The 20,591-nt window shown below is 51.7% G+C and overlaps 1 protein-coding gene across 3 annotated transcripts in view; it reads right to left on the bottom strand.

The window, feature by feature from the left end:
- Positions 1–9,304: 9,304 nt before the first annotated feature.
- The window catches only part of LOC121077663 (solute carrier family 22 member 5-like), a 52,175-nt gene continuing 40,888 nt past the window's right edge, over positions 9,305–20,591 (bottom strand). For 2 of the 3 annotated variants that reach the window (XM_040573046.1, XM_040573047.1), the window contains one exon: positions 9,305–10,806. The gene's annotated coding sequence lies outside the window, so the exon portion shown is untranslated. Of the gene's footprint in view, positions 10,807–12,588; positions 12,878–20,591 lie in introns of all 3 variants that reach the window. The other variant, XM_040573048.1, reaches the window with a different exon arrangement.

The raw sequence follows: 20,591 nt of genomic DNA on the forward strand, positions 1-20,591 counted from the left end.
TACTTCAGACCAAAGGTATGAATTTATTACTGCAGAAAATAGAATATTTGTTAGTATTTCAAAGGCAAACTATTGTTGATTTGGCAACCGAGTGTATCAGCCTGTAAACATTATTCCTCTGCTGCTGTGCTGGATCCTTCTCCTCTCCTGTTCCCCGGGGCTCTGCTTCCCCCCGTGTCTGTTCACACAGCACGGGGTCCTGCCTACCCGCAGGACACGAGGGCTGAGCAGCCGTAACCAAACATCCCCTGCCTGCCACCAAAATAAACCCTCTCCTGGCATGCAGGATCTCAGGGGTGCTGAGGGGACGTCGGAGGGGAAGCACGAGACAGGGCGATGGGCAGAGTTGAGGGCCAGCCTGGGGGGCTGGCTCCAGGCCTCGGGGAAGAGAAGCTGAGCCCTCATCCTGCACCCAGCCGAGCACCGGGCTTTCCTCTGTGCTCCGCGCACGGAGGAGTTTGCTCCTGTTGCTGGTAGGTGCATTAGCTCCCTGCCCAGGTATCAGCAGATGTCAGGCCGCAGTATTAAGGATTCAGGGCAGGACAATTATTGCATGCTCATTCCACTAATTGCCCTGCTGACACAGGTGGAAAGCAGTGCCACGTCATGGAAAGAGGCAGGAGCAGCCGGCAGGACCTGCGGCCACGGGGATGCAGACGGCGAGGCTGGGGAGCGGCAAGGAGCAGGCGGCTGCTCTCCTTTACCTGCCCTCCGCACCCACCGTGCTGGGACTGGGGTGTTCCAAACCTCCAGGGCCTGCCGCTGCGCGAGCCAGTCAGTCCTCCCTCCCGGTGTGGTTAAATAAGTCAGGATCAAGCCAGTGACTAGTGCACACTGCGGGTGGGACAGGCACTGGGCTACGGCTGTCAGGAGATTTCCAGGAATAGGGAGCAAAGCGAGTGCCAGGGCTGGTGCTGGGGGATGAGATGTCCTCCTGGGTCACCGCCATCTCTGCAGCTGCCAAAAACAGCGGGGAGGAGAAGGCTGAGCTGGTGGCACGGCCAGGGCTTCCAGCAGCTCTTCCCCGGCAGGCAGCACCCAGCTCCTGAGCCAGGGAGGCAGCAGGACGTGCTGGGTGCACAAAGCAGCACCCAAGGGTGCTGGTGCTCGCGCAGAGAGGTGCTCAGCTACGGCAGGATGGCAGATAACTAACAGCCGACTTCAGTGTGGGAAATTTCACGCCTCAGACAAGGCTCTTGTCTGTAGTTTGTTGCACTTCAAAGGCCACGACACTGCGTGGCTGAAACGTGGCCACGATACCGAGCGCTGCGGCAAGCTGAAATGTGCCATCGGCTGCTGGGGACCTGCCAGGGGAATTCGGCCTGGCAAGTCTTACATGACTCTGCCTCCTTGGTCACTGGAAGAAGGAATTACTGTGTTTTGTCTGTTTGGGAGTGAAAAGGCAGATGGAGCAATGGTTAAAAGTACAAAAGAAAGGGAGTGGTTTGGCGGCAGGTTTCCCTGCGAGGAGCAGAACGGCAACTGATGTGCTCCTTTCACATCACGGGGTGCTTTAGCTGTGATAGCACGGGGCAATGAAGCACAGAAGACTGTATAAGGATGCTGGCCCTGATTCAAAATGAATCCAGCGCAAGCATTACACACATTAGATATATGCAAGCCATGCTATTAGGTAACAAGACCCAGGCTAACCACAGGCATACACACAGAACGTGCCCAGGTTTAGTATCAGTATCTGCATTGCAAGAATATGTTTCACGGGGTTTGTTCTGTGATTAGCTAAATACTACAAAGGTTTTTCAACAGTCTTCAGGCAGAGGAAATTAACTGAGAAGCCAAGTCCAGGCAGGTACAGTTTTGTTTTCTCCAACTTTATTGCTGAAGAAAGCAGAGAGCAGCGTGTGCGCTATGCTGGCCTCACGCAGCAATAGTCCATCTACTGATCATCATCTGCATCCATCAAGCTCACACCAACAGTCAACAGCACTTGAGCCATAGCAAAAGCCCTGCAGATGCTGCCTACAAAGCACTACCTGAGGCATGAGGGCTGCAGGATTTTCCCCAGACCTGCACCAGCTCCCCAGCGGTGGTGCAGAACACCCCAGCGCGCTCAGCTGGGATGGCCAAGGTGGCACCTTCCCCATGCTCCTCCTGCAATTCCCTTGTGCCTGTTGGAGTGGCTTTTGCTCCATGAGGCAGGGAGATGAAAGCAACGATCAAACACAAAAAGAGGGTTTTTACAACCCCACAGTGATGAACGGGTTCTTGGACCTATTTTTAAGTTGTGTCTTGTGACTGAGCAGATCTCAGCTTTGTGGTGTCTTTAATTAAGGTGCTATTACTGAAACTGCCCTTTCAGAGCTGTTTTAATGGTATCAGGGCTAACTAATTTGGGGTTCTCAGTTCTTGCTGGAGAATTACCAGCAGCCCAGAACCAAGCGCCAGGTCCCTGCGCCTTTGCTCCAAGATGGAGCGCATGGGAGTGATGTACACGCCTGGCAGCAAAGCCAAGCCACAGCCCAAATTTAATTCTTATGTTCAGGAAACTCCCCCCACTCAAAGCTGCCATTCCTCATGAGGAAGTGTGGAAAGCTGTGCTGGAAGCATGGGCTGAGCCCCTCTTCTCTGTCCTTGCTGACCAGCTCAGCAGGAGATAGGCTCCAGCTCACTTTCCTCCAGTACTGTACTCGTGATAAACAGGTAGCATTTTTTTTTTTTACCGAATTAGCATATTGAGAGAAGCAACTCATTCGGGTATTTTGATTACTTGGCACACACCTTTAACGTATCAGAGGCATCCAGGCATTACGGAGCACACACAGCCCTTTAACTTTGCACCTAGGAGGAAGCCCTGAAATAACATTTTCCTAAGGTCCCTGTTGCTGTGGCACCTCCTGATACCCCGGATGAGCAGAACCAGGCTGAGCAGGAGGCCTTTCAAGGCAGCCCCCCCACTACCAGGGTGCCTCTCATTTTGCCCCTTTTGCAGCATGAAGCCCCCCAGGGCTGATGCTCGGCCTTTCCCAGTGCCTCAGCTGGTGCACTGACACCATACCATGTAAATACATTGCACAGTAGCTTGCAGTCAGACCCAAGCAAAGGCAAAGGTAACACTGTACTTCAGGGAAGTGGGCTAAATGCTCTGCGGAAGGTTCTTGCTGCTTTCCCTGACGAGGAGCGATCTACACCGAGCCCTGTCTGCAGGGGGACGCCGTGGCACAGCGCCCTTCTCCTGCCCCAGCAGGAAATAGCTGTGACCCGAGGCTGCCTCTCACCCTTCCTCACCCCTGCCTCCAGCTGTGTGCTGATAAGCGAGCACAGAAGAGCCCAGAGCTTCAGTGAAACGGGGCAGAAAGCACACACTTCCCTGCCTCAGCACAACTTAAAAGTGAGTTTAAGAGAGAATCTTGAAAAGAAATCCAAGCAGAGCAGGCACAATCCATTTGTAATCACTGCCGACCCCTGGCAGGAGACCACCACCGTGACCTGTTCAGAGCCATCCTATGGACCACGGGTGATGGTATTTGGGTGGTGTACCCCAGTTTTGTTGACTAGCTCCTTCTCTCTGCTGGGACACAACAGGGATTTGGGGAACCTTCAAGGGGCTGGCTGGAGGCCCCTGCAGAGAGCCCTGGGGCCCAGGCTGGCTCTGTCCACCATGGAGCACAGCCCATAGCGTGCTCTGCCTGCTGACACACAAACAGCTCCAGTGGCTTATCAGTGCTTGCCAAACGCCCCCTGAAATCAGCACATGTCTCAGCTGCAGGTGGGATGGGAGCAGCGGATCCCCTGCTGCTGCGGGCCTGCTGTCAGGGAGGGTGCTGTGGTCACCACCACGGCCTCCTCTCGACGTGCCCGTGGGATGACAGGGAGGAAGATGCCATCTTCCAGCCTGGTTGGTTTCTCTTTGAGGTGTTGGGCCTGGAGAGCTGCAGGATACCGGACCCGGGTGTTACGGTGAGGGGACGCCGCACTGCCAGGAAGAGGCTGCGGCCCTGCCCGCGGGACGGCCGGGCCCGAGCCCCAGCTGGCACCTGCCCAGGCGGCACCCGCCTACCTCCGGCTTCTTGGTAAGGGATTTGCTGCAGCCCGCCTTGCAGAACAACAACCCGGGGCGGCAGGAGCGATCTCCGTGGCAGTTTCACAATGAACTCACTGCGGTGCGGCAAACCTCAGGCACCTTGTGTCTGAGGAACAGGAACCCCAGCGATCGAGGGCCGCAGGGCAGCCGCCCAGCCCTGCAGGAAAACGAACTCGCTACGGTGTCAAAAACCCCACAAAACACCGGGGAGCCTGGCCCCGGGGATGTGTCCCCATTGCGAGCGCCCAGGCACGCCGCTGCCCTCCGAGCCAGCCAGTGCAGCTTCTGCACCAGAAAACAAACTCTGCAAATGGAGAAAACGAAGGAAAGGGCTAATGTTACACTTGATAACAGCTTGCTGCCTCCTGCGTCTCTGCTGAGCAAACCACTGTTTCCTGAATTGAGGTGTCAGGCATGAAATATTTCATACACTGGAGCAACCGTCACCATCTGCTGAGTGACAAACAGAACTTGAGCCTTTCCTGGTACTCGATGCATAAATCAGGGTGCCTCCTTTGTGGCTGTTTGTGATTCTGTCACTGAAAACACCCTGCATTGCTCGGGGAGGTGGCGGCAGCAATGCTCATACAGCCAATGTCCATTTGGTGTAAACCACTTTCTGTCAAAGCATTTCCACGCACGCCTTGCTGCAGCATTTAGTCTGATGCTTGCTGCAGCAGAGGCGTTACTGGAAGTGCCTGTGGGCATCGGGTAAGGCCATACCTGATGATCCAAGAACTCCCTGTTGAGTAGATCCTCCTTTTCCCCATGGCTTGCAGGGTCTTCTCCTTCCCTTCCACTCCTTGTGCCACCAGCCAGCTGGCTCAGCTGTTCCTCACGACCCCGCGGATCAGGCAGGCCGACCCTTGCATGCACATTTAGCTTTCTCTCACCCTCCTTGATCCAAGCCCACACCCAGCAAATGCCCAGTGACAAGGTGGCTGGGGCGGCAGGCCATGTGCAGGCAGGAGAGGACAGATCTCAGCTTTGTTGGCTTTGCCACGTTCCTCCAACAGAAAGCAGAGCTTCACAGCTGATGCAGTTCACAAGAAGCTGTTTGCTTCCTGCTCTGGCCTAGGCACTGATTTGCTGTGTTTCCCATCTCTATTCTCAGCACCTGTTTTCTAGGCCAACCTCTCAGCTCAGCTGTTTTCTTTTAAAGTTCTGACCGTGTTTCAGTCAGGACCTGGCCCTGCCTCCTCTCCCTGACACCTCGCAGCAGGGGGAACACGGCTGGCATGGCTGCTCCCCCCCTGGCTGTGCCATGAGCCCCACCGTGCTCCTCTGAGGCACAGCACAAAGCTCCCAGGAAAGGGGAGCCCACCTCCATCAGCTTCCACAGCTGGGCTCCATCCGGGGTTTGTATCCAATTCTTTCGTGGGAGTTAAGGTGTTGTATGCACTGAGGCGTTGGCTTAATATTTCCATCACCAAATTGCAAAACCGGGCCCTGTGCTTACGTCTGGGGCAAGACGAATCCAAGAGCCAGGAAGCTGCCCCCTCACCCCACGTCTTTCCCCTAGGAAGGCTGGGGACAGCACAAACAGCAGTTCTGCAAAGTGCCCAGGACCTCTGGCTGCCTTTGGGTCTCACAGTGCTGCAGCCATGCACACAGGTGGTTTTAACTTCTCAGTAGCCTCCCAAATGAAATAATCTGGATGCAGAAAACCGAAGTACAAGAGATCCCCTGCTTCTACACAATGTGGGAAGTGCCATATTTAATGCACATTATTGCTCAAATAACCACAGTAGACAATTTTCCTTTTGTTATTGAATTGAATAGGAGCTGAGGACAATTAGCAGAGAGGGCTAGAAAGAGGTACACAGTTTGGCTGAAGTTGGTGACTCCCTTGCAGTCTCCAGCACTGCGGGATGTTTTCATCCCCACCACGGTGGCCACCACCTGCCCTCAGGCTTGACCCTGTCCAGAGAACTGCAACAAGGACATCCTGGAGGGAAGAGAGAAACAGAGGGAAAAAACCCTACAGAAATACTGAGGGGAAAAAATAGAAGAGGAAATCTTAGATCCAGTAAGAGCGTGGCCTCTGTACACGAAGGAATAAAAAAAGAACAGGAAACAAGAGTTTCATTTTGCCTTAAGATGCAGCTTTCCCAGCGAGCCGGAGCGCGGGTGCTGGCAGCAGCTCAGGGATGCTTCCCCTTCTTTTTGGCCACCCACCAGAGCTCCTCAGTCACTTTGATTAATGCTGATCAATGACAGCCCACAGCACCGCTGGGTGGATACAATTAAAACCGTGTCTGTTTAGTTACTGGATGTCTGCGGGGAAAGTGGAATTAAGAGTGAGCAGAGCGGATTTAAGCCACATGCAGTTCAAACAAGGAGATGCAAACATCCTGAGATACATTTCTGAAACAGGCACTAGAAAGCCCAGAACAGTCACTAAAACCCAGGTCCTGTAGTTTTACCTGTCCTTATTTCCCAGTAAATCAGCTCCGGGTCTCCACCCCAACCCCAGGACAGCAGCAAACCAGCACACCCCCACCATCAGGGCTGTGCCCCTGGTTTCTCTGGACCCCTTCTGTCCTCAGGAACAGACAACACAAATTTTGGTAGGCACGGGGGTCCCTGCAGCGAAGAGGACCAGGGCAGCCCACCCCCCCCAGCCCAAGGCACGGCTGCAGGCAGGGGTTTGCAGCGCCAGCCCCGCTTTTGGGTGACGCGCCCTATCCTCTTGCCAAAAAACATCACAGCAAAGCCCTGGCAGGCAGCAGGCTGCAGCCGCCGAGAGCTGCCCTGGCTGAAGTGCCCCACGACAGCACAGAGCATCGTGAGCAGCAGGTGAAGGGCTGCAGAGCCTCATTGCAACATGGAACTGTAAATGGCACAGAAAGCGCCCTGCCAGGTAAACAGCAACACATCCGAGCATGGGAGAGCGCAGCAGTGCACAGAGATGCATTATAGCAGCTCTACTTCCTATTTCCTTTTCCGTACAACTTAAAATAATAGCTGCAAAGGTCACGGGGGTTTGGGGCAGGCTGGGGACAGCTCGAGCCAGGCTTGCTGCTGCCTTGTCCCTGCCGCGGGGGCCAGCCGAGCGCTCGGAGGCAGCTCCCAAAGCTCCCCGCTCCCGGCTGCACGTCCCCTGCTGATTTCCCCCCGGGGAACCACCAGGTGCCTGAGCGCCCTGCTTGGGTGGCAGCCCCAGCCCCAGACACCTCGCGGAAACAACCAGATCCTTATTTAATATTGATGTTAAAGCGGTAGGGTCCTGGCCAAAATCAGCGCTGGATTGTGCTGGCTTCTGTAGAGATGTGAGGATGCTAACTCTGCCCTAGGGGAGAAAAAACACAAGTGTTGCAGGAGTGAGAATTAATGTCGAGCCGCAGGCTGCACGTGGCACCACCAGCATAACTGCTTTTCTCCCCCTCTTCACTCCTCTGCGCTGCAACCCCAAATGTCAGCTCCTTCAGAGGTGGACAGTAAGGGAAATATTTTGTAGAAAGGATGATAATGTCTATTTAAAGACAAAATGCAACAGAAATATTGAAGATTTCATTCAAAATAGTGAAATTATGCCTTGGTCCAAGGCTCAGAAATCCCTTGTAAGCAACTGGTGACAAGGGCCAGTGTTAGGAAATGGGAACTGAAGCAACATCTACTGATGGGAAAAGAGAAGTGGCCGTGATGTTTCTCAGCTGGTTTCACATCCATCCATTTCCTTTCATGCACAGTTGCTCTTGCTTTATAATGAGTGGGAAAGAGGGAAAGTAGAGTCAGGTGCCTGATTGCCAAGGGTATGAAGGTGCTAAAGGAAACACATTTTGTGCAGTGATTGGTGTAAGGGCTCGTTTTCCCTCATGAAAAAAAAAAAAAAAGGCAACACGGAAAGCAACCTATCCATTCTGCTGGCACACAGACCTGACTTATTTTCTACCCAGGGGAGAAAAATATTTAAAAGAAAAGGATCTGCCCCTTGTGCTTCCTTTGAAGACTATTTTTGGCACAGTAAGCGAACACACACCTCTGGTGGAGCACGACATGTCAGCGTAGCAGGCTGATGGCAGGCACACCCATGTGTACTATGGTTTTACCACCTGGATTGCCTTCCTCAAACTATGTGGTTGTGTGGGTTTGTTTAGAATAGCCAAGTTAAGTACAGGGCAATGTTTATGTATGTTTTCTCATATTTACATACAAATAAAGCATGAAAAGGCCTCCTAGCACCACAACAACCCATGTGCAACGAGCGAACAGGCACTAACCCTGGCAGTGCTCAGAGGAACCCTGGTTTTGGTTTAATTCCTATCATAATTGCCAAACCAGAGACTCCCCACTTGTTCCCCTTGCAGCTCGCAGTGATTTACATTGCTCCAAGGCGCGTACTGAGAGGCTGTTGCATCTCTCCAGCATCAATTTGCAGTTTGTGTCCTCAATCCACTCTGGATTTTTGGCAGTGAAGTTTAATGAGTATGGAGTAAAACCTCTCAAAGTTTGAGAAGAAAAAAGCTATATTTATTTTTCAAAGAGAAGGTTTTAAAGAAACCGGTGCCACATCGGTTAATGCTGAAACCCCTGGGAGCTGCTGGGTGGGTGCCTGCGCAGAGAAATCTGGCGTGCCCACGACCCCTAGCTAAGGCAAGATTTCTGGTGTAAAGGAAGCGAACAGGCTGGCTGGAAACAGGATTTTGCAATTATTCCACAGCAGGATTTGCTGGGCTCTGCACCGTGCCAGCCTGATGCCTCTGGGATTTCAGTGGCTGTTGGGATGGATCCAACGAGAGCAGAGTCGGCATCCCTCAGACACCACGCAGCCTGTGTGCTCTGTCCCCATCTCAAAACCTGTAGCGAGGATGATGCAATTTACCGCAGGTCCATTTTTCACAGCCTTTTATCAGAGACATTTAGAAACAGCAGCAAAGCCTGGTGCAGAAGCAGTGCGATGACTGAACTGGCGTTCACCTCTAAGCAGCTTGGGAAAGATTAACCACAAACTTGAAATGAATATATCCAAAGCCACAAGTTGTGTTTTTTTTTTTTCTTTCTTTTTTTTTTTTTTTTTTCTCTTTTTAAGCTCATCAGCCCTGGCACTTTATAAAGTGCTTGTAACGCTGCAGAAAAGAAGAACTGAAAATTCCAGAGGTGCATTTTATGCAGTATGAAATATAATCTCATCCAGTTTCATATCTTAAATTTGGCCCTTGCTCCATTCCAGCTTGATGTTCACATTGAAGGAGGGAGCAGAATGACATATACAAACAAGTTAGGTGTATAGAGGAGAAATGCATCCTGCCAAGAAGGTATCTTCAAAGACTTTATTTGTATCAAAGCCTGTTTTCTTTAAATTCCCATTTTGCATCTTTAATTTTCAGTGCAGCAGATGTTACTTACCAAATCTTTTCCAAATATTACCGGACTATTGGATAGCACTGTATTTTAAGATGACAAATCTGATTTTAACCTTATATGGAGTAAGGCAGTTAACCGAGGACCCACTGCCTTGATGGAGGTAAGGCTGGCCATGGTGCAGATCTCTTTCCTCCCTCAAAAAGTCCAACAAATCCAGCACAGCCGATTATTAAAATACAACATGCACATTCATTGTACTAGCAATTTAGGATCTTAAACAGTTCAAAAGCAATTTCCCAGATGTCAAGGAGAAAGGGTGACAGCTGACACCCTCACAGCCAGCTATTCCCGTTTTCTCAAGCCAGATAACACAGCACGTCCTCGAACCGCCCCCTCCAGGGTCCCTGCAGCACCCAAAGGTGTTGAGACCTCTGCCTGGGTCTGGCAGCCCTTGGTGGTGGTGCGAGCCTCAGGCACCTGCTCCAATGGTCCTCTGCTCCCCTGGGTGCGCCGCTGGAGATGCAGGAGGAGGGGTGAGAAGTAGCATGGGGTTTGAATGCATCGCCACCCCCCTGGCTGCAGGCCTGAGGCCCCTCTGCCCCAACGGGACCTGTTTTCTGGGCTCGTACAGCTTGGGGGGTCTCACGGCCAGCCAGGACTTCACTCCTGGTGCACAGAGAGGAAATCCTGGCAGTTTGATGGCGGTACTAAAGTGCTGATGCTTGATGTTCTCCACCCATTATGCTTGTGTTCCCAATATTTATCATCACCTCCACCACCAGCAAAGCCATCTGTGGACGTAAATCCTAAAGCCTCAGGGTAGGCGAGGCAGCGCTGTGTTCTGTTCCTGGTGGAGTGTCCTGGTCCTGTCCCCATTGGCTCCCTGCTGAGCACTGTGGGGACACCAGTGCTCATCACTGAAATCCAGAGGTGCTCTGGTCATGGTCTTGGTGGGTCAGAGTTGGAACTTCAGGGAAGAAAAAGCAGGTAATAACAGGCAGGTGAGCCAGAGCTAAACCTCTGATGGTGAGGAGATGTAAGGTGGGAAAGGGCTTTTGTTGGTATGACAGCACAGCTGGGCACCAACGTACTTGCTTTGACCACGAGGACTCCATGTCTCAGGAGAGGACCTCCAGACATGCCTCGGGTGGGCTTCCAGCACTTTTATGCGGAGGGCAGCGGTTTGGCTGCAGGACGCACGGGAAATGCCGAAAGGAAGATCTCAGCCTTCACCTGTCCCGAACAGAAAGCACCTCACGGAGGGGAACCTCTCCTGGGCCAAGCATGGGGCAATCCAGAGGACTTGCTGTGGCCACCCGCCGTCCCTGTGTCCCCTGTCCCAGCAGGGTCTTTTTGTCACTGTGGATGCGGAGCAGCTGCTGGACCCTGCAGTCAGCCTCTTCATCCCGGCCAGACCCATCCCCTTTATCTTCTGGGTATAAACCCTGTGTTGAGCACTGTAAAGGAAAGGGGCAATGTTAACACACTGAATGTTACCGTATTTCCAGTTCAGCTGACAAGAAATATTCCCTCTTTGTCCAAGTGCATTCATTTCTTCACATGCTGAGATCCACACAGGGACTGCATTTCCCCCAAATTTACCCATTCCGACCTGCCTAGCTGATTCACCTATGATGAAAAACAGTTTCCCATATTCCTCCCCTCCCAGGAGCACCATCTTCAGGTACTTTAACCATTTCAGATCTGCTTTCCCCATGACCCAAGGTAAGGCCTCGAGCCCTGGAAAGGTAGCGGAGGGCTTGCTGCCGGCTGGAAGCAGAGCAGGAGGTACCTGGAGCTCAGTTCATGGCTACGGCAGCAATAAAACCTGGCTGAGCCGTGCACAAGGGGAGGCGGGAGCCCGGCAGGCAGCTGTGCGCAGCCCCCATCTCGCCCCCGCTGCAGCACCGCAGCAGCCCCGCTGGTTGCTTCTTGCCTTCCCACGGGCTGCACTGCAGCAAGCCCTCGGCTTTGACACCTGCATGAAGGAAACCTCAAGCCGCCCTGCCAGCGCTCGACAAGCGAGGTGGCTCTCATCAGGTGCAAAGAGACTCTGAATGTCGCAGAGATGTCGCACGTCCCTGCTGGGGGTCTTCCTCAGGGGAACAGCAAGGGTGCCGCTCACAGCAGTCCCTGAAGCTCTCACGCAGGCTTTTCTCCAGCCGCTGTGTTTATAAGATAAAGTGACTGGCTTGCAGTCAGACTTAGGTTCCTCACCACGCTGTTCTTGGAATTGGATGTGATCGATCATTTCCCCCTGAGGGATTTCAGTGGGTACCTGCTGTAAGGGAGCACCTCCCTTTGTTCGTGGTCATGGCTTTGAGCACGCACCTGGCACCCTGTTATTAATGGGCTGCCCAGCTCAAGGAACAGTCACGTCCAGGCTCATAAACATGACCAAGACTTATGTCGAGTGCAGGAGTAGAGCGTACCCACTGCCCATTCCCTAAATCACAAAGAAACCCCAACAATTTATCTGGAAAGCCGACAATCTGTACAAATATTTTTGTTTGCTTTCAGTCCTCTCCAATCCCTTATACTTTTTAAATCAAACATTAAATGGAAACCTGCACATGAAGTTGTCTCTGTTCCAAAAAGCTCACAATCTTATTTTCTCTCTGTTAATGGTTATCATGAAGTGTGCAGGAAAGTGAACTCTGGTAAAAATGATGGGAACTGTGAGTTCCTCCATCAGGGCCACGGGACAGAGAACACAGCCACCAGATCAGCTGTCTTTGTTGGGAAGTCCCACGTCCCACATGCTGCATCCCGTTAGAAGTGCAAGGATTTGTTGCTAAAGAGCAACGATCTCATAAAACTTTTTTTTTTTTTTTTTTAAAAAAAAAAAGGTAGGAAGATAAAAATCAACACAGGCAACTGGCTGCCTAAACTTTTAAAGGCTGGAGCACCTTGCAATATTTCATACTTTGGGTGAGCCAAGTGTTGGGGGTATCTATGTTTTACACAGCTCAAAAAGCAAATTTCCCTTTACCTGGTTAAATGCTTGAAAAACAAGAGCCTTCAGATTAGAAATGCTTCTCTGCATTTCCTGGTCTAGGTCAGAAGGAGAAACAAGAAATACCATCCTCTCACTTCTCCTTTTAGCCAAACCTAGCAGCAAATACCAGAAATCAAGGTGAGGTGGGAGCAGGGGGATGGGACACAAGGTCCCCATGTGACATTTTCTGCATTATTTTTTGTCCCACCAGAAATGGTGAAAAGGCTCAAGTAACTTTCACCCAAGTCAAATGAGCCTCCAAGTCCTTCTTGGTCTGCTAGGTCCCAGTGCACTGAGCGGTGTCCTGAGGCCTGATTTCAGGCAGCCTGGGGTGTGGGATGGGCTTGGACACGTCTCCTTTGCTAGGAGGCACCTCGGGCACAAACCCAACCTCCTCTGGCACAAAGCCTAAGGAGAGGCCTTGGCCTCGAAGCCACCAGCCTGCTGCAGCGATCAGACGGCTCTGCCACATCAGATAGACGAAGCTCCAGGACGGACCACAAGGTCTGATTAATCAAATCAATCATTCTCTTACAAAAAAGAAGATAGATCTGTGTTATTCTGATACTCCTTGCTGACTAAACAAACCACCATACTGCTCTGGATAAAAAAACCAAATGGGTCTAATAATTTATTTCTGATGAAAACGAGAATTATTATGTAGTTAAAACAGTGCTCAATGAGTAAAACTTAAGATCAGAATCCAAAAGCTTGTCCTTTTTTCATAAAACATACTGTGATTATGGATGGCCACGAGAAAATACAACTTATTTGTGATAAAAGTCTAAGCAGCATTGTACAAAGCCATGAAGTTCCCCACTAGCATGATAGAAAACTAATACTTTGAAGAACAGCTGGCAGATGGAACATGCTATTGACATGCTAATATAAACCTGAACAAATAAATCAATAGACTTAAAATAAATATTGCATATTATAGCAATAACTCACCCCAAGTCTTTATGTTCTGCTATTTTGCACATGAAATATATATATATATATATATTTATTTATTTATTTACTTGCTCAGTAATATCTGATGATACGTGACAACCCTTCTCTTTTGTAGGAGTGTACTGGAAAAAGCCCAGCAGCTGATAAATACGGAGTGCGTATGTGGGGACTTGATCCAAAATGCGATGACCCAAAGCAGGGGTGTCTGTGACACCGCTTAACACCGGTCCTCACTTCACACCAGCCTCTGAACACATGAGCTGCTCATCTCCAGTAATCACACCTTTTTTTTTTTTTTTTCCTCACATTCTTAACATTACGCTTAATGCTAACACAGCATTTGCGCAGTATTTGGTAACAAGAACGCAAAGGGAAGAAAACTGTATGACTTTTCATATGCAGCGATCTGGTGCTTTTAAGACAGACCCTGCGCTGAGACCAGGAAAGGAAGGGAGCTCTCCGCGTTGGGGCGACCCGCCAGCACATGGCGAGGCAGCAGGGAGGAAGGCGCAGGAGGAAATCCTCCGTCTCGCCTGAGCAGAGGGACCAGCGCGGGGCCGCAGCATCCTCTGAGAGCTCGCCGGCCGCTGTGAGCACGGGCCCACGTCTGCGCCCAGTCAGCGCAGCCACCGAGGAAGAGGAGCATCCCTCCGGCTGAGGAACCAGGCCGAATTATACCGGAAAAATAAAGCATAAACTCTTGCAAAGCCTCAAGTCGGTGATGTTGGAATAACGATTGTGACGAGCGGCATAAAAAGGCAATCCCTTCTCCGAGACCTCTTTTCCCAGCAGTACCTATACCGCTGTCCCCTAATTCAGGGTTACCTGCATTCCCATTTCACAGCTCGTTCACCTGCACAAGCCGTTCAGGGATGAAAGCCCCGTGCCCACCCGCCAGAGGTGAGCTGCTCCCTGGGGAGGGCTCGGCAGCGGGTGGCCCCACACGTTGCAGCCTTCCAGGGTCGGAGGCGGCTGCCCCGGGCAGCAGCTTTCCCCAGTCACTAGGCGAGCAGCTCCAAAGTGTGTACTTTAAAATACATACCATTTATAAATATATCCACCTGTGAATTATATATATAAAAATACGTGCATTATATATATATAATAATTCATATAAAATTATATAAATATATATAAATTATATGAATGATATATATAAATTATATGAATTATAGATAGATAGATGGATAATTGTATAATCACTGCTAGTTGCAGTAGTTGCTTTGCCAGTATCAAAAGGCACAGCCAAAAACAGAAGAGTGGGAGCAGCTGATGGGATCTCCAGGACAAGCCCCGGGAGAAGCTCGGTTGCTTTTCAGCCACAAACATGTCCCTGGGACTGACTCCTGACCCTTCCCGGCAAGGCAGCTGCACCTGCACGCTATTTGCAGGGCTCGGGGCTGTGTTTAGGCTGAATTCCTCCCTCCAGCAGCGCTGTCTGGTGGCAGCCCCGCTGGCGTGTGTAGCTAATGGAATAAAGTGGTGTTGCTCTGGGCTCCCAACAGCTGCCACAGCCGGGGCAGGGTGCAGCGTGTCGTGTCGGCCTCCCTCCCCGGCTGGGTGCCCCTGCCCTTTGGCCCAGCCAGCACAGCCTGCGGGCACGCAGGGATTGCCCCGTGACATCACGAAGCAAGGTGAAATCAAACACCCCAGCATGCAGAGCAGCTTTTGCCTTGAGCAAAACAAACGTTGGCTGGAATCTGAGTCGGTTGGAAATTTCTCACAATGTTTTTATCTGATTTCCCCCCCCCCCCCCCAAAAAAAAACAATGGAAGTGGAATTTCCCATGAGAAATTTGAATTTTGCTTAAAACAACCCACATAAATATAAAATAATTTTTTTTTTTTTTTCAGTTGAGTTGAGGAAACAATCAAACAGATGATTGTTAAAATTACGTAAAATGTTTGATGTGTTTGGCCCGTCGTATGGGTCCACCCGACCCACCAGGCCATGAGGCTAAGTCATTTTTGCACCTTCTTACCCACCTTTCTACCATCGGCATCCTTAGCTAGACCACATTCTCAGAAGACAATCTGCCTGACCTACACTTATGTAATACAGCTAATATTAACAAGTTGAATCATATTTATGTCAAAATTTCCTGCGGAGATTATGTTTCGTTTGCTTATGTGTATTTTTTTTTTTTCTCCAAATTCATGCAAATAGCTTCCGAGCCCGTCTGAAAACGAGCTGATAAACGCAGGCCGACCTTCAGACTCGCCAGATGCTAGAACATGCAAAGTCCTCGAGGCAGAGCGAGCCCTCGCCACGCGATGCGGCAGCTCCTCGGCCGCCAGCAGCAGCCGCAGCCCCCCCCGTGCCCCGCATCACACCGCCGTGCTGTGCCGTGGCTATTTTCAGCTCCTCTGTGCAGGAGCCGAACCCGCAGGCACATTTGTGTGATTTTTCGTAACTTCCTCCAAGCAGATCTCTTTCCGCACCAAGCCCAACAGTTTTGCTACTCCCGGGTCAACCAAAAGGCACCGTGTTTTGGCGCGCAGCCTATCTGCCCGGCCCAGTCGCAGCAGTTTTTATGAAGGGAGCCAGCTAGCAGGGAGGGTGGAGCAGGGGAGGACTGCCTCATTGTCTGAAGGGCCATCCAAAACGCTCCCTGTAGGGCAGACCCGGCTCGTTTGCAGCTCCAAGTACCAGGATCCAGCTGCTTCCCCACCAAACCCAGAGCAAATATCCCAGGAAGCTTTCCCACCACGCTCGCACGCTGGGGATTCGAGGTGATGCCACTCCTCTTCCTTTTTGCACCAGAATTAAATTTGTGTGCTGCTAAGGCTGTGCTGGGTTCCCAGGGCTATCTCCCTGCTTGGAAGCGAGGGGCACGGGGAGGAGGTGACACCGGCACAGGGGTGTCTGTGTGGGTGACAAACGGGTGTGCGCTCACCCCACAGCATCCTGCAGCCTGCAAACGGCCACGCTGCGGGTCCTAAACCTGCACCCACGTACACAAGGCCCTGTCTTAGAACAGTCAGGTGAGCGCAGATACTACAGTTTACAGATGCCAGTTTACAACAGAGGATTTGCCTCTAATTTTATTCCCTCACATTAATAAAACGCTAGGAGCAGGCTGCCACCGGCCCTGCCCCGCGGTGCTCCCAGCGCAGTCCGAGATAAGGGGTTATTAATAAACACGCAGCGGGAGGGAGGAGGGCCAGCACAGCCCTGGGGTGGAAGCAACCATGCTCAAATGCTCAGAACATCAAACACGGGTGGACATGATACATACTCGAGGGTTTTTCTTCCCTTTTTCAACTACTAGTTTGCTTCTTTGACTTCTTCGATTTTTTTTTTTTTTTTTTAAACCATGCAAATGTTACTGTAAGAGCTTCCTGTTCCTGCGGCAGGTATGTGCAACGAGCTTTCTCACAGCAAAATCACCCAAAAGCTTTAAAACCACCTCAGACTCCCAAAGACATGCAGGGTGGACTGGGGATTCCCGAGGAGGAGCAGTTCGGTTTGCATCCTTGTCTTTTAGCTCTAGAAAAACACCCAGGAAGCCCCGGCCTCGCCCAGAGCAGCACCGTGCCCATCCAGCAGCAGTTTGCAGAGATGCAGATGGGGCTTCTGCTTTTTAGGACCTACCCCGACAGCCTAACTCACAGCCGATCCTGCGACACGTGTTTCCTACACACACCAGTCCCTTTGCCAGCAGCACAGCACCCTGCTCTTTTTGGACATGCACCGCTCCAAGCCGCCAAGCCCCAAACCCAGTGCTTCCCAGTTTGTGGGCACCGACACCAGTAAGCAGCCTGGGGCTGAGCCACAGCTCCCCCAGACTTGCGTGACGCTGCGCACCCTCACGGCGGGTGCAATCCTGCCCCTTCGTTCTTCCCGTGCAAGCAACATGGCCAAGAAATCGTGCTGCTGTGGACACCACTATTAAAAACGGCCTTACTCTCACAACAACGCTGTGAAGAGCTGAGATGTGGAAGCTGGCACGGACGCTTGCCCTCTGGGCCATCCCAGCACAGCACCCAGTGGCACGGTGCAGGGACGGGGCCGCGGGTGCTGAGCGGCCACAAGAAGTGCCCGAGTCAGCTTTCCGCGGGGTCAGCTGCTGACTCACATTTTCAGTTTCTTTTGCTTTTAATCACAATGCGCCTGCTGCAAATTCAGACCGTGCCATGCTCTCCCGTGGAACCCCCCATGGCTGGTTGTGCGCCAGCTGGAGTAAAACCCACCTCCTTCCCTTATTACCTAATTTCCCCCAGACATCAGCATGTGTTGGAGTTTCTCAGGAGTCAGCCCAATGACTAAGTTTGGGGTTTCCAGTGGGAGCGTGGCTCGGACCGGCAGGAGCTGAGCACCCAGCCTGCAGCCCCAGGGCATGGCCCCTGCCCACTGAGAGCAGCCCCGCAGTGCTCTGCATGGCTTGGAAGCAAGCAGGAGACAATCCGAAGGAAATTACTCGAGAACAATTAATTAGAATAGGACATGGCACACACCGAGGGAATTAACCACAGCAACGTTCCTTGGCTCTGCCCGCAAGGATTACACGTGCCGACAGGTGAGCGGGTTAGAAAACCAGCGAGCTGCTGTAAGCCTCAGCTAGTTTCACTGCACTCGTTCTTACTCGTAACAGCTTGCCATATGTGCCCAATCCCACACACCGAGCTGCTTTCCCACTTCTCTGGAGCTTTCCTTATTACTGCTCTCGGCTGTAGCAGGCACGACATCCCCGTGTGTGACAGCACAGGCTGACTGCAGCAGTTCCAGCACAGGAGCACCCCGCAGCCCCTCCGTGCTCAGCACCAGCTCCTGCCCGCGCCAGCTCTAAATGCCCAAACATCCCCTCACTGCCCCAGCCAAGGCTTGGCTCCTGCTAGCCATTAAGTGAAGAGCAAAACAAAACAAAGACCTTGGGAAAAGCTAGGCCGCCTGAATACGTAGCTAAGTAGCCCCTGGGTAATTTCATTCACATTCGCCTACATCACAAGAACCAACAACATCGCGGAGGTCAGCCGGGGAACGGCTCGGCACAAACAGGAAGCGTGATGCAGTGCTCGGGGCTGACAAGTAGAACCAGGAAATCGAGTTGCTTTTCCTCTCTATTCTACACTGTCACGATCTATAAACCAGAAACACCGACATTTTCCCAGTCCATAGGTCCGTACTAAAACGCTTCACTAGTGTTTATGGGGCAATCTGAGGACTTCAGATGAAAAGGACTGGAGATACGAAACCATAAAACGCTACAAGTACTCCAGAGCAGGTAGTACCCCTGGGAATGACGGGCTGGGGCTCGGATGTTACCTGCAGACTCCTTAGCAGGCAATGCTCCTCGTAACGTTCACAGCACGGCTGTAAAACAACCACCCGACCGGAGGCGCAAAGGGCTTGGGAAACACATGGGAAAGGCAAAAAGCTACAGCTCTGTACCTCTGGAGGTGTCCCAGCTAAACATTCCTTATCAGAGCTGGCGTGGTGCAACAAGTTACGTAGTGGGAAGCCTTTGGTTTCCCCTCACTGCCCAAAAGTTGCACTTATTTAGGCTGCTTATTCTATTGCTGGAGTCTGGGGCAGGATGAGACGCTCCACGAGGCAGCGGGAAGGGTTGTGACAGGGTTAAAACGGTAAGAATAAAATAAAACTAAATTGCATAAATAAGTCTAGCAAATACTGGCTGCAGCACAACTCCACAAACCAAGCACTAGCAGGATTTATTAAATAGTCATAATCAAAACAAATGTCTCCATTAACAACTTATTATGCTGTAGAGCAGGATTAATTTAGTGAGGTGGTTCAAATTACTTATGGGTGCATTTTATGACATTGAGACATTGGAGCAGTCTTCTGCGCACACAGCCCGGCAGTCAAAAGTCCTGTCGCTGTCGGGCTGCAATTAATTGGTTACGGAGCACTGTGCCCAATGCCTTCTTGTGCAAGCATGAGGGTTGGCCAAAACTTTGCTGTTAATCTTTGTTGTTTTTTTTTAAGCAGAAAATTGAGTTTTGATAAAACAGTTTGCTTGTACACGTTATTTGCTTTCCAAGAAATTTCCCACAGCAAAGGCTTCAATTTTCAGCCAGTTGAATGCTGTAAGCAGCTTTCTGCAAAAGAACTGAAATATTTCTGCTTTGCCAGCTTCCTCAAGACAAGATGCACGGGCACGCACGCACACGGGCAGCTCGGGTTTATTCACCTTTATCCAAACCAGCCCCGAACAGCCTCCGTCAGCCTGTTTTCCATTCAGCCCGTGTGCCTGAGCTGCTCTGGCGTGATTTACGGGAAGCGATCTGCGCTGCGTCCCAGCGGTCCAAGGTTCGCGCCGCTGCCACCCCACGTGTCTCTCCTGCACCCTGCTGCAGGAAGGCTGCAGGAACCCTGCGGGAAGGCCGGGATCGTCGCACTCGGGGCCGTTCCTTCCAATCACATGGTTTACCCGCAGGCTGGCTGGTGGCTGCTTGGCTCGGGGTTTGTGTCCCAGGAGAGCTGGTGCGGAGGCGGGAGCACCGCGCTGGCAGCCGTAAGGCCACGCACCAACGCCTCCTGCCAGCCAGCTCACACTGAGCTACTGCTCGTTTGCTTTGTGCCGTGTTCCTGTGTCTTCTAAGTCACCCCTACAGACATCAAACAGGATTTGGTTGCACGCCTCAAGATACCGCGGTGATGATAAGCGGCTGATGGGAGTGGGCAGCAGCGGCGGAGCAGGGGCAGCCTCTGGGCAGGGCTCTGTGCCTCAGAGCCACCCATCAGCCTCGGAAAACAGCGTCAAACCAACACAGAACACTGCTTAATCCTTTTTTTCCTTTTTTTTTTTTTTTCCTCCTTAGCAGGGTTTCCATCCCCGATCAACAACAAAGGAAAGTTCCTGCTCACATCAATCAGCCTCCAGGGCTGTCTGGGCTGCGCAGCCCGTTCAGAGCCAAGAGGAAACCAGACACTCACAAATACCTGTCCAAATCAGGCTTGTCAACATTACAAGCCCTAACAAACAAAAAGAGTCGCCTGGAAGCTGCAACCCTTCCTGCTCAGGGCCAAACACAGCAATGTTCCCGGGCCCACCGGCGGTGCCCGGCTGGTCCTGCCCCGCCGCCGCGCTCAGCGCCTGCAGCACGGGCACCAAGGACACCCAGCACCGGGACTTCTCCGGCAGGGCACGCGGCCGACAGCTAGGGACAGGACCCTGAAGCCAAAAGCTTATCCATACTCCAGCCATATTACTTAGATAAAACAATAGTTAGTCCTCAGAGCTTGCTTCCCCCCCATGTTTCCATGGTAAAAGAACGGACGTTATCAATGAGGTTTGCTGAATGTAATAGATAAAAATCATCTTAT

The sequence above is a fragment of the Cygnus olor genome, chromosome 14 (genome assembly GCF_009769625.2).
Source record: "Cygnus olor isolate bCygOlo1 chromosome 14, bCygOlo1.pri.v2, whole genome shotgun sequence".
Taxonomy (NCBI): domain Eukaryota; kingdom Metazoa; phylum Chordata; class Aves; order Anseriformes; family Anatidae; genus Cygnus; species Cygnus olor.